General features: G+C 38.9%; 1 protein-coding gene across 3 annotated transcripts in view; it reads left to right on the forward strand.

Annotated features, from left to right (window-relative positions):
* The window catches only part of LOC148946274 (E3 SUMO-protein ligase PIAS1-like), a 506,129-nt gene that overhangs the window by 39,491 nt on the left and 453,365 nt on the right, over window positions 1-13,273 (forward strand). The window lies entirely within an intron of this gene.

Below are 13,273 nucleotides of genomic sequence, written 5' to 3' on the forward strand. Positions count from 1 at the left end.
CTTGCGAAATATCGGTTTTTTTGTTTTCACTAGCTTCGAACTATTCTTGTTTTTCCCCGTTTGTTCTTTCATGATTTTTATCTTTGTTTTATGTTCGCCTTATCCAGATTTTACAATATAACCGGCAATCCGATTTTTTCTCTTCATAACATAGAATCACTGTAACTTTTTACTTTGTCAATTATGATTTACTTTGACTGGGGATGAAAGTAATGAAAAGAAAATAATTTACAGTTTATGGACACTTCCGTGTATTAGAGAACCTAGGTATAGAAAAGAAATTGGAGCTACCGTGTGGGTGGAGTTGAAAAATAGCTAAGAATTTGTTTTTGAAATACTTGGCATTGTTAGAAAAATACTTTGGAGTGGGAGCATCAAGCTAAAGTTAGGGAGTTTAAGTCAACTGGAGTCAAGGCCTTGGAATCAGGAATATAAATTACTGTGGTTAATAGCTGAAGTCAGTAAAGATGAACAATTCCTACTCTGACTGAATGAATTTTCTAACGATAAAATGTCACTTTAGATTAATCTTGAGAATAAAATAAACAGGATTTTCAATTTTGTGCGTACATGGAGTTAGAGCCCTTGCAGTATACTGAAAACGTGAAAGGAATCACAGTTCGCTAACCTTCGGTTCTAAAACTTCAAAGCACCGGTAAAAAAAAAAGAAATGAGAAACTAATGCTGAGATTGTCGATCGCAATCCAGGAGAATACAAACCCTTTAAAAATTATGACATGATGCACAACAAAATCTGCTGTTAGAAGACAAGCCATAGTAAAAATCATATGAAATCGCAAATGGAAATGATACACAACGAAATCTCTGTGCTAGAAGACAGTTGTGGTGATTTTATCTAAACTCACTTGTCAACTTAATATATATTCTGTAAGTTTAATGAATAACCTTGAACTCTGAAACCAGATGTAAGCCTGGGTGGTGAATTGTGCTCCACTGAATGAAATAGTTAGTTAGTTCCCGGCGTTACAGGTGAATAGATGCGAATTTTTATATGTTGTACCGAACAGAGTTAATAAAACTTATAATTCTCCATACGGATTACGACATAAGTGGTGCCAGAAGTGGGATTGTTAACTGAATATACAGTGAAACGGTGAAACTTGGATTTTTGGCTGATTAAATTATACCGTAAATTAAGGTAAAGAACCCAAAATTTTCTTACATTTAGATTTAGGTATCGTTATCTCCATCGAAAAATCGCTGATTTGGGGATAGTGTAAAACGTTAGTAACGAAGAATTTGCGGTAACTTGGACTTTGCCCCAGTTTTACGTTAAATTTTTCACTCTAAGCTGAAAAATACTCACAATCTGTTTATGCTTCAGGTTTGATGTCTAGTTAAAATAATCCGAAAAAAAGAACGTTTTACCGTTATTATCATTTATGAAAATTATTCCCGTATTAAACTGTTTTCGCTAGGAAAGATAGTTGCTGGACTTGCAGTGTGTTCATTTAAAGATGATCATTGGTTTTCGTCGATAGCTAGCTCTGCATTTACTGCGTGTTCTTGGTGAACACGGTTTGACTCCCCCCCCTCTGTGGTGTCAGGGTACCAGTGTGCAAGTGGTGCTTCGTAGCACATTTGGCTGTGCTTCAGTAGTACATTGTGCATGCTTCATAGCACATTTGAGCCTGCTTTTATAGCACATTGTGGGTGCTTCGTAGCCTATTTCTGTGTGCTTCAATAGCACGTTGTGTGTGCTTCATAGCACATTTGAGCCTGCTTTTATAGCACATTGTGGGTGCTTCACAGCACATTTCTATGTGCTTCAATAGCACGCTGTGCTGTGCTTCATAGCACATTGCAGGTGTTTCATGCACATTTATACGTGCTTCAATAGCACATTATGGGTCCTTCATAGTACATTTGTAAGTGCTTCAATAGCACATTGTGCGTGCTTCATAGCACATTGTGGGTGCTTCATAGCACATTTGAGCGTGCTTTCATAACACATTGCGGGTACTTCATAGCACATCTGTACGTGCTTCAATAGCACATCGTACGTGATTCATAGCACATTGCGGGTACTTCATTGCACATTTGGGCGTGCTTTCATAGCACATTGCGGGTGCTTCATAGCACATTTCTACGAGCTTCAATAGCACATTTTGCGTGCTTCATAACACATCTGTGCGTGCTTTCATAGCACAGGATAAGGGTAAAGCAGGAAAGGAGCAGGATAAGGATAAAGTGCGCACGAGGTCATAGACACGGGTAAAACAGCGCCTAGCTAATGACAAGACTTAGGAAATGGACGAAAAATGTCTGATGGCCATGTTTTGTGTCACCAGGAAGGTGAGCATGGAAACAATTCAGGCGGAACTAGAGTGAGAAAGGGAGACAAGCCGACGGCAGATGCAACAGCAGCTGGAATCATTGACTTCGTAGTTTACTCCTCTTATTCAAGCTGTACAGACGAATCAGTCCGCCATTCAGAATGCACCAGTTACAGCTGAGAATACTACGATCCAGATTGTCAAGTTTACTGATGGTATGGATATCGATGCATACCTCACAACCTTTGAGCGAACTGCCACCCAAAATAATTGTAGTCGTGCTAAATGGGCATTTAGACTCCAGGCTTTGGTGACAGGTAAAGTCGCAGAAGCTGCTGCGATCATTCTGACAGCCGATAGCTCAGTCTACGGCCTTATAAAAGAAGCTATTCTGAGAAGATTTCGAGTGGCTTCTGAAACCTATCGCTAGTTATTCCGTACAACCCAGAAGGAAGCAGGCCACTCATTTACGGACTACGGTAAGAAGCTAGAGCAGCTGCTAATCAAATGGTTGGACGTCGCCGACTACAGATCGATCGTGACAGCAGATGGGCTGAGAACGAAGATTCCCGATAGCATTAGAAAACTGGTGATAGACAATACATCACTTCCATCAAGAATGAACAGCTACGCATCCGGCTGAGAAAACTTGAGGACCCAACTCTCGGTGCTGTCTGCAAGGTGGCTGAAAACTTCTGTCTAGCCCACAAAGATGACAGCGGTGAAGGATTGAAAGGAAACTCATTTCAGTCCTCAAGAAAAGGAATGGCTCCGAAACAAGCACAACAAGTTAAACCCGTGAACAAGGCTCTTAATACAGAATCGGAAACAACAGGATCTAGCATTCGAGACGCTCCGCGCCAGCAAACTAACAGAGGGGCACGAGGCTGTTTCAATTGTGGAAAGTTTGGTCAGAAAGCTGTTGACTGTAGGGAACCGAGGAGGCGAGAAAACTTGTTGGCTCGCAGCCCAAGTCCGGAAGAAAGAATCAAGACGAGATTTTGTGTCAGTAGTCTGATAGATGAGAAGCCAGAAGAGCTCCTTATTGACAGTGGAGCATCCATCACTATGGTCCCTAGAAGGTACGTTGGGAGCACAGGGGAACAAACATCGTCCACCACGGAGATATTTTGTGTCCACGGCGATTGTAAGAAATACCCTCTGCATAAGGCTTATATAGAGATAGGACGTGGCAATATACCTTCCAAAGCAATCTAGAAGTTGCAGTTTCTGATGATCTACCCGTAGACGCTATCATCGGAAGATCGTTGCCAGTATTCCTAGAACTTTGTAGCCGAAGTTCAGAAGTACACATACCTGCTGTCTCTATTCTTCTGTTGACTAGAGCAAAAGACTACGCTAGTTCGGAGGCTGAGACCCAAGCCTTAGCAATAAATCTTCCAGAAAATGATATTTCGCAGATTATGGTGGAGTCGGATAACGGGAATGCCAACATGAGGCACAGAAAGAGTCAAAGATGCCGAAGAAAAGAAAAAGCAGAGTGGAGACGTAAAACACTTTGAAGAAACGTCTTCCGAAGTTCATCTAGAACAGCTGGCTTTCAAGAAATTGGCTGACCTTCTACAGGAAGATTCAACACTAACAATGTGTTTCACTTTGGATAGCTTAGGCCAGGGCTTCGAACTCATCAATGGTTTGTTCTACAGGAAGATCGAGACCAGGTTGGATAATGAAGAGATTACACAGCTGGTAGTTCCCAAGCCATGTAGGTCGTTTGGGCTGGGAGTCGCCCATGATTCCCCTATGAGTGGCCACACTGGAGTTGTACGCACTCTGAAGCGGATCATCCATAGGCTCTTCTGGCCTGGGGTTCGTCAAGATGTCAAACCGTTTGTACGTACTTGTTAGCCCTGCCAGCTAGTGGCACGAATGAAGCTAAAAGAACGAGTACCTATGTTATGACTGCCGGTCATTGAAGAGCCTTTTCAGGAGGATTGCAGCAGATGTTGTGAGACCATTGGTACCATCTTGGAACGGGCATTGATTCTTTTTGGTGATATCGGGTTATTAAACTCGATATCCCGAGGCAATATCCTTGAGATTGATAAATTCCAGGAAAAATTGCAGAAGTATTTGAGCAGTACTTCTGCCGTGTTGGTGTTCGGGAAAAGATCCTGACAAACCTAGGTTTGAATTTTGTCGCAAAGAGTTTACTTGAGGTGTACAAATTTCATGAAATAAAACCTATACGGACGTCACCCTTTCATCCGCAAACAGATGGCCTGGTTGAAAACTTAAACGGGACGCTTGTTCATCTTTTGAAGAACTTTGTCGGGGATAACCTGAGAGACTGGGATCGTTTTATCCCCTACGTCTTGTTCGCTTATCAAGGAACTCCTAAAGGCTCGACCAAGTTTTGTCCTTTTGAGCTTCTTTATGGGCGACGGCCAAGAGGCCCATTGGACGTCATCAAGGAACAATGGGAAGACGGTGGAAACTCTACCGTTTGGCCCACACATGAGCTCTTGTCCGTGCAAGAACGATTGCGTCAGATCCTAGATGTGGACCCATAAAAATCTTCTGGAAGCGTCCGAAAGGCAGAAAACCCAATACAACAAGAAGGCCAAGCAATGAGATCTGCAAGTGGATGACGAGGTCCTCGTCCTTCTGTCGACTGGAACTCATAAATTGGAAACCAGATGGTAAGGACCCTTCAGGATATCTCGAAAAGTCGGGACTGTGAACTACGAAGTCCATTTCCCGGAAGGAAGAAAGAAGAAGAAGATTCTACACATCAATCTTCTTCGGAATTTTGAGCGTAGGCGAACGGATTTCCTTCTCTTTGGTCACGAAGCTCCGAGTATGCCTACGGTTAAACAAGCAGATAATTCCGATAACCAGGATGACATCCAGATTGTGATAGATGCGCTAAGTCACCTTACGGAAAAGAGAAAGAAGGGAACTTTTGGGATACTTATGGGATTTAGAAAGTTCTTCTCCAAAATTCCTGGAAAAACATCAGTGGTCAGACACCACATTGGTACAGGTAATGCCCATTCTGTTCGTCAGAAACCCTACAGGGTACCACAGAGCCGACACTAAGGCATTGAAGAAGAATTCAAGCGAATACTGGATTTGGGGATCATACAGCCGTCTTCAAGTCCCTAGTTTTCTCCGGTAGTCATGGTTGCCAAGCCGGATGGAAGCATTCGTTTCTGTTTGGACTTCCGAGGTTTAAATCGGGTATCCAAGTTTGATGCCTATCCCCTTCCCCATATAGATGAATTGCTGGAGGAAGTAGGTAAAAAAAAGGTCTTCACTGTTGTAGATCTTACCAAAGGCTACTGGCAAGTAAAACTTACGCCAGACAGCATGAAAAAAAACGGCCTTCCAAACGAGGTCCGGATTCTACTAGTTCAGAGTCCTTCCTTTTAACGTTCAGCAACCTTACAGCGTGCCGTGGATAAGATTTTGATTGGATGCCTTGGCTTTGTAATGGCGTACCTTGACGACCTTGTAATATTCTCTGATAATTGGGAAGATCACGAGCAGCATCTAAAGGAGGTTTTTGGAAGGATAGCGGCTGCTGGTCTTCACATTCATCCTAACAAATGCAAGCTCGGGCTAGACGAAGTTCAGTATTTGGGCCACAAAATGGGAAATGGCAAAATCACACCGCTTGAAAGCAAGGTTGAGGCTGTGAAGAACTTTCCAGAGACCACCACTAAAAATGAAGTGACGTTATTCCTTGGCATCGTTGCGTATTACCAGAGGTTTCGCCGTGACTTCTCTTCGGTTGCATCGTCGCTGACGGATCTTCTTCAGAAATGATATAAAAACCACTTTACGTTGTCTCAGGAACAGAGAATAGCCTTCGAGGCCCTGAAGACAGCACTCACTACCGCCCCTGTCCTGAGCAGTGCATACTTTGCCAAAGAGTTCGTGCTTCAAACAGATGCTTCCAACACGGGGATTGGCACAGTCCTGACTCAAGGCAACGGGGAGGAGCACCGCATCGCATATAAAAGTAGGAAGCTATCGCCAGCGGAACAGCGCTATTCGACAGTCAAGCGTGAGGCTTTCGCGTTAAAGTTGGAGATGGAAAGTTTTCGGTTTCACCTCGAAGGTCGAAAGTTCACCGTCGAAACTGATCACAACCCGCTTCGCTGGTTGAACTTGGCTCGGAGCAACAACGCTCGCTTGAAACGATAGTCCCTGGCGCTCCAAGAGTACCACTTTGATATTCATAGCAAGACCGGGTTAGAAAACGGGAATGCTGATGCATTGTCCCGTCTGTTGTAAATAGAAAAAAAAAATTATGTTTGTTTTGTATCCTTATAGATGAGCACCAAGTCCTTTCCCGTATTCATGAAGAAGGTCCTCGAAGGAAAGGGAAAGACCAATCCGCTCCAAGACTTCTTGGAAATTCAGCAGAAGGGCATTGAACTGGCCAGTTTTTTTTTTCAACTTACAAGTTACTAACCAGGCAGATGAAAAGAGAGCCCAATTTGAGCTTTGGGACGGTCTTTTATATCGGTGTACAAAGAGGAAGGATGGTTCAACTCATTTCCAACTGATGGTACGAGAAGACTACCCTAGTCGGCTAATTCTGCAATCTCATTGTTCGCCTCGAACTTCCCAAAAGTTGGTTCATCGAGGCCGTAACGGAACAGCGAAGATTTTGCTTACTTTTGTCTTCTGGCCCGACATCTACTATCAAATCAAGAGTGAGATGGAATCGTATTCATTGCAAGATATGTGGTGACACACCTTACCTGTGTGTCTAAAGGAGGAGGAATGTGGTGATTCTATCTAAACTCACTTGTCAACTTATTATATATTCTGTAAGTTTAATGAATAACCTTGAACTCTGAAACCAGATGTAAGCCTAGGTTGTGAATTGTGCTCCATTGAACGAAATAGTTAGTTAGTTACCAGTGTTACAGGTGAATAGATGAATTTTTATATTTTGTACCGAATAGAGTTAATAAAACTTGTAATTCTTTATACGGATTACGACATCAGTCGACACCAAGAATCATTACGAATAAAAAGTAACAATAATTCACAATGAAATAAGTTGAATTTTCTATTCCCTGACTTAAATTTAAAGAATAAGAAGAGGATTATACTAATGTTAATTTAGATATTTCAGAGATGTTTTACAGCATAACATGCCTGATTGTTGCTGAATTATGTAGCAACATAATAGAAGCAAAAAATAATTACTAGGAGAAAGGCTTAAAAATAGGCCCACAATAATCGGCGACTAGAAGACAAGTTACAGTGAGAATCACATCTACCAAAACCTGTCTCGTGCCGAGTACCAGGGACCGGGAAAAGCTCGGTCTCCTGATATTATTAGAGTGCATAATGCTCAATGCTTAGGGTTTGTAAGTTTAAAACCTATGCTCAAACTCGGTTTTCCTTCCTTGTTTTCATATGTTCAAACGCTTTCTAATATGACTTTCTTTTGTTTGCTATTCTAATTTTTGGGGCCCCGTAGAATAACAATCTGATTGTTTTTTCAGCTCATTCTTTGAAACACTGAAATGTCTTTAAATACCAGCAGGAAGGGCGACAGATTGGTAGAAAAAGGTATTAACTAAGAAGATGAAGGAGAAGGTATTAGCTAAGTTAAAAAGAATACAACAACTAACAAGTACATCAGTGGAATGTTGGTCTATCTTCAGCAACTATTTCAGGTGAAAAGAGAACATAGAATCTGCTAAAACTAGGGCGGCCAAATAGATGTCCACCAATTCCATTTTGATTTTAACTTTCGTTTACCAAATGCTACAAAATACAAATCTGAATTCCACGGGGTCTGTAAAAGGCGAAGTTTAGACAGTACGTGTGAAGCTGATAATTTATCTGTGCTCTATACAATGATTAAAAAGTGACCAATATCGCTTAAAACCGAAGATAAAAACTGCGAGGTTAAGTTTTAGAAATGGACTACGGGACCGATAAACATTTGCAGATGACTCGCTGATCATTTGTGATTTATCTTGAAATCATTATCAGGACGCGGAAACTTAACAGCTTTTTTTAAACTATAAAGCACACCTTCTTCTGGAGGGGCGGATTATCCTAAGGGGGAGGGACTGGGATTCCCTAGGAAAGAGGATCAATATAACTGACGGTAAAAATTTTCTTAGAATAACAAAAAAAAACAAAGGGAAATTAAAGCTAACCAGTCACGCAGAATATCATGTGACACTTAACAGTTTTTTATAAGTAACAAATGCAAATTCTTACTTACTGAGCAAGCCATGCAAATTATACTTTTATCAATATAATATTAACAAGAGACTAGGTTCCCAAGAGACTAGGTTATCAACTGTAAGCAAGGAGCGACTCCAATAGTAACCAAAACTCTAAAAAATGGATTTTACACCAATAGATGTACCAAAGGAATCGGCTCAAAACGAGAAAAAATTAACATGACTAGGGCTGATAATCCCCATGCCTTTTCAAGACCTGAACATCCTTTGAGCTTTACCGAAAAAAGAACAAATGACCGTGGATTGTCAGTTTAATTGACATATACTGATATTTCTTCCTTAAATCTTTGGTAATATTTCTTTATGAAAGTAAAAAAGTGAAAATATTTAAAACGTATTTTATTTTCAGTAAAGAGCAAATTATGTTCTGGTCTCGAGGAGGCTTGGGGGTAATCAACCCTACTCATGTTAATTGTTACTTGTTTTGAGTTTGACTCGTTTTGGCTATTTATTGTACAACTTCTGAAGTTGACCTGAAAAATAAAATTTAATATCATTCCCAAAAGATGATTCCATCTATGCTCTTTAACAGCCTCCATACACTAAAACTATTTATTTATTTAATTTGTAAGAGCAGAAGTAGTAATAGTAATAGCCTCAAAAGTTTCAACTTAATGGATCCGGTCGTTCTCGATATATTGCTGAGGTGTCTTACTGACAACCATATACACAATGCCTTTTGATTTAGTTTAAATCAACGTTTAGTTTTTAAGCTTGATTGGCCAATTGCATAATTTGGGGGGGGGGTGACGCGCTCAATATCCCTAAGGACATAGTTGCTGGACCGTTCTACTATGTTGAACAAATTGACTGTCTCAAAATTTTGACTGGATGTGTTTGGAAAATGAATGGGCTTGAGAGAAGGATTACTTGCCCTCCAATCGCTTTTTATTCTTAAAAAGGGCACCAGAACTTTCAATTTTGAATCAAATTAGCTCCTTTATAAGTTTCAATCGTATTTCTAGCTATTATAGAGTAGTGCTGCCTATGCCCTTTTGGTGCGGCTTTTATGCCCTTTTGACAATCTGAATGCGTACATTTTTTTCGTCTAATTGAAACTCTTCCTAAACGTTCCTTAAAAGTTTCACCTTAATACCCTTGGCGTCATTAGTCACAGTAACTTTAGTGGTAGCATTAAAAGTATACACATAATGCCTTCTGGTTAGTTCAAAATCCCCCACAACTTATCCTTAAAGGTCTAACTTAATAAAATAAGTTGTGGTTCAGAAATTGCTTTGTCACCTTTTTGAAAGTCTACATGCTCATAGTTTTGATTTAGTTCAACATCCGCCTAAATATTTCTTTGAAGCTACACCTTAATATCCTTACCTTGGGCAGTAGCAATAGTTTTAGCAGCATTAGTGGCAGTATACGCATAGCCCCCTTTGGTTTCTTCAACATCCCCTTCAGCACATGTTGACAGTTTTAGCCTAAAACCACCATCCGTTCCTGAAGCATTTCTGATGCGTCCGCTGTGTGGGCAAAGTGTTCTTCGAATTAGTTCCATTCAGTTTCTATATATCCCAAATTTTTCACCTCAATATTCCTAGTTTTAATAGCAGTAGTAGTAGTAGCAGTAGATTTAATATTAGTAGCTTAAGTTTTAGTGGCAGTAGAAGTAATTGACGTAGTAATAATAGTAACAGTAGTAGTAGTATGGATAGAAGCAGTAGCATTAGGATGTAAATATTTTCTGTTGGTTAGTTTAACATGCCTCGCAACAAGTCCTGTTAGTTTACACTTTACACACCAATCTGTTCCTAAGATATTACTGTTACACCATTTTGAAATCTGTATGAAAACGGTTTTTTTTTATTCATTTAACCCCCCCCCCCTCATAATTCTGTGAAACTTTGACCTTTATATCATTAGGCATAGTTGTAATAGTAGTCAAAGTAGTAGTATCGATATTACTTATAATAGTATTGAATAGCGGTAGCACTACTAACAGCAGTATCATTAGCATATTACCTTTTGGTCAGTAGAACATCCCTCTCATCAGGTCTTGGAAGTTTCAACTTCATACAAATAGCCATTGCTACGGCACTCCTGATATGTCCTTTTGATAACCTGTACGTTCATGTACTTCTTGAAATTATAGCGTCTTTTAGTTTGGTTTAAATTTCCCCTCAATAGTGTAAATGGAGTAGTGTGGTAGTAGTATTGGTGAGTATTGTGTATATATAAGGTTTCAGGGATACAAGGAATTACACAAGAATATATGCGCAGTTTCACGGACACATGGCTTACCACGGTCAGTCACCTATTACTATGAACGATACGTGAGTTACCAGACAGGTTTCCGAGGTGAAACCCATTTTTTTTACGTTTTTCTAGGTTCAATAGTCAAAACTTGAGGTCGTCAAATTGAGTATTCAAAGGTTTATTGAGCCTTCTGTAAAAAGAAAAAAAATATCGGTTTCATTTGTAGGGTTAGATAATCATGTTTTTTCCTATGAATAATGTTTTAATTAAAGATACAGCCAAGCCGTGCATAATTCTGACTCAAAAATAGTCAAACACTAATAACCTCTAGGCTGAAGATACCTTGCATCTTGTCTAGAATTGATGGCATATGGTGTTAAATCATTTACCAAAAAATAACTCTATTTGCAAAAAAGGTATAGTATTTGCAAATTGGAGTATATGAATGATCTTAATTGATGATTGAATAATAAGGGTGAGAAAGATCTTAATTGGTGATTGGATTGTATGAAGGTGGTATAAAAGGGTTAAACTGATTACCAGTCAAGGTAAGCCCAAAGGGGTTGTTAACTCATAGGCAATTTATTATAAATTTAGAATAGCATCAATCTATGGAAATGTTGAATGATGATAAAATGACCATGTGAGTTGACCTAGCTTTACTTCTCCGATGTGTTCTGTATAATACACAAGTACCATTTGAAAAGTGTTGTCATTATAAAATCTGCTGCAACATTCTAGCATACTAAAAAGTTGATACTAATAGAGATGTAGATGGCAAGTAAAGAATTTTAATGAGGAAATTCAGAACAATCCTTAGAAATCCTGAGAAATCAAGAAGTGAGGTGATTATAGGTTTGAAGCATCAAGGATCGCAACCATCAATGACCCTATGCACCAAGGACCTCAATCTCCAAAGGCCCCCCTATCCCCAACCTCAAAGGGGGCCCCTCCCTCTAACTGCTTTAGTCCCCCTCCCCCCATTTTTTGAATTTTTTTAACTTTTTTTTTTATTTTTTAACATGATATATTTTTCAAATTTTTTTTACATGTCTTTGAATGAGATAAAACGTGCTTAAAGCATAAGAAATTCACATTTAATATTTTCCAAACTCAAAATGAGAATGGTATAGACATGTTAGTTATTACCTTTATTATTAGAAAAATAATGTACTCTATGCTTGCTCATTGACACGATGTGGCTTTCCCATTGGTACTTTATGGCAGGTTATCGACACAACCTATTTTATTGCATGCATTAAATCAGTATTTTTTCGCAATGGAACGATAAACACATAAGTCGTATTGTTTAAAACAGTGAATATGGAGCATTTTAAGAAAGTGTGCTCACATGATAGTGTTATTGTAGCATTGAATTTCGACAAGGAGAAGTATTTGAACTATGAAACAAGTATAAGTGGTAGCACTATTGGAAATGTATGCGTGCATTGTCATGACAGTACGGAATTAAATTCCTTTAGAGTACCAAAAAATTCAGCTCTTATGTTGGCGGATATACGAGATTGAGATATCCGGAGATGATTGCACTCAAAGAGAATGCCAACATAAAAATAATCGTTGATGATAGAGGACAACTCCTTGCTACTGTTGCATGTAACATATTACCTACTGATACATCCTATCGTCAGCTTTCGGCTATTAGCATTCAACGTAAGGTCAAAAGAAGAAAGGCCTACTCTTATACTAATATCATAAACCATATTTTGTCTACGTACTGAAACTGTTACCTGTGTAAAAATAATGTTGTAATAGACAGTGAAATTGCCGGAAAAATAAAAAGGGTATGGGTAGAAAATATCACTAAGGAATATAAAGATGAATTGATGAAAAACAAAGTGTCAGAAAACGTTACTACCATCATTGATCAAACAGTCAGTGAACCAAATAATATAAAGGACAAAACGCATATTGAACCTGTCGGGGACACACCAGTTAAAATTGTGTATGACTCAAAATGGAATGATGATTATTCTACTGTTTACGAACTAAGAGAAGACAATAGCTACGAAATCAAGAGAGAAAATGGTGAAATATTTTATGAAACAGATTGAAAATGTCCAAAGTTTTTCATTGATATTAATAATGTATAATATTATATTTTTTGTATTAAAATCCTACATGACATTATTTTATTAAAAATATTTTATGCATTATGTTGTTATGTGTTCATTATTTTTAGAGCATGATAGCATATCAAACGTTTAAAATGTCAATTGAAGCATCGGGGATGTAAGAAAAGGAATTTGCAAACACCATATGTCAGATAGATGGGTTAACATGGAGAAAATCTAAGTATCAGAATGAATAAATTCTTTATCAACACCTTTTGTTGGAAAGATCAGGATAAAATTGATAAAAATCTAGGTATCAGAAAGAATAGATTCTTTATGAACGTCCTTTCCCGAATATGTCGGTTAACATTATCAAAAAAATGAAAGTATCAGATTGAAAAATTCTGTATCAATATCCTTTGTCGGATATGTTGGTTAAAATTGACAAAAT

Source organism: Artemia sp. Qi Xiang Cuo, chromosome 12 (genome assembly GCF_049724085.1).
Source record: "Artemia sp. Qi Xiang Cuo chromosome 12, ASM4972408v1, whole genome shotgun sequence".
NCBI lineage: Eukaryota > Metazoa > Arthropoda > Branchiopoda > Anostraca > Artemiidae > Artemia > Artemia sp. Qi Xiang Cuo.